General features: G+C 58.1%; 1 protein-coding gene across 7 annotated transcripts in view; it reads right to left on the minus strand.

Annotated features, from left to right (window-relative positions):
• TMEM241 (transmembrane protein 241) overlaps positions 1–1034 on the minus strand; it is a 91474-nt gene that overhangs the window by 39575 nt on the left and 50865 nt on the right. The window lies entirely within an intron of this gene.

The following is a 1034-nucleotide window of genomic DNA, read 5'->3' on the forward strand; positions in this document are numbered from 1 at the left end:
GACAGAGGGATAGAGACAGGAGGGAGGCCCCGTGCTACTATGAGTAACATTCTCACCCAGCTGTTGGGAGCTTGTCACAGGGCAGCAAACCAGTCCGTGCCTGAGCAAGCACACCATTCCACAGAGGAGAGGGCACCTTTTTATTTTATTATTTTTTTAAATATATTTTATAAATCATTGATCGCTGGCCTCCTACACGCCCCCTACTAGGGATCGAGCCCGCAACCCGGGCATGTGCCCTGATGGGGAATCCAACCTCGACCTCCTGGTTCATTGGTTGATGCTCAACCACTGAGCCATGCCAGCCAGACAACCTTTTTTATTTTGAACCCCTCAGACTAAAGGAGCTCAGACCTGAGACACGGAGCATAAAAATGAGCAGAAAGTCACTACAGAGCTCCATCCCCCGGGGCTCCAGGAACACGGGGCGGGGTGGGGGGGGGTCATCCAGGGGTAAGTCCACGCCTCCAAGTCACTGCCAACATCACACACAAATCTCGCGTGGCTGGGTTAGAGGACTGCCTCCAGGGCTCCTCGCTCTGGCCGTGGCTATCCTCGTGCTCTACCAGTCCTGACTGCGTCCGAGTTCATTAGGGTCCTGGGTTATGGGCTACACGTGAGGACACAGAGGCCCCAAGAAATTAGGTCAGCTGCCCAAGGTCGAAGGGCTTGGGGGACACAACCTAGCGCCACAGTCCAGCCCTTTATGGCCCTGCTCGGCCACAGCCCACCAGACCTGTCCCCCCCGCACCACCAACGATCAGGGTGGGGAGAGCCCAGTGAGAAGCGAGTCTGAGAAACACGCCAGTACCATTTGGACCCCTTTGCAGCTCAGCTTCCCAGGAAACACCAAGCAGGCCCCAGGGCTGAGCTGAAGAGGCAGTGCTGGGCTGGAGACAGGGACGTGGGAGTCACCGGGAACTGAGGGCAGCCGGTGCCGCAGGGGGGAGTCCAGAAAGTGTCTGGTCTCCTAGGCTCCCGAGACAGAGCCCTGGGAGGCCCCGGACGGGCGGCTATGAAGAAAGCGCGAGAGG

This window comes from Myotis davidii, unplaced genomic scaffold (assembly GCF_000327345.1).
Source record: "Myotis davidii unplaced genomic scaffold, ASM32734v1 scaffold1467, whole genome shotgun sequence".
NCBI classification, from domain to species: Eukaryota; Metazoa; Chordata; class Mammalia; order Chiroptera; family Vespertilionidae; genus Myotis; species Myotis davidii.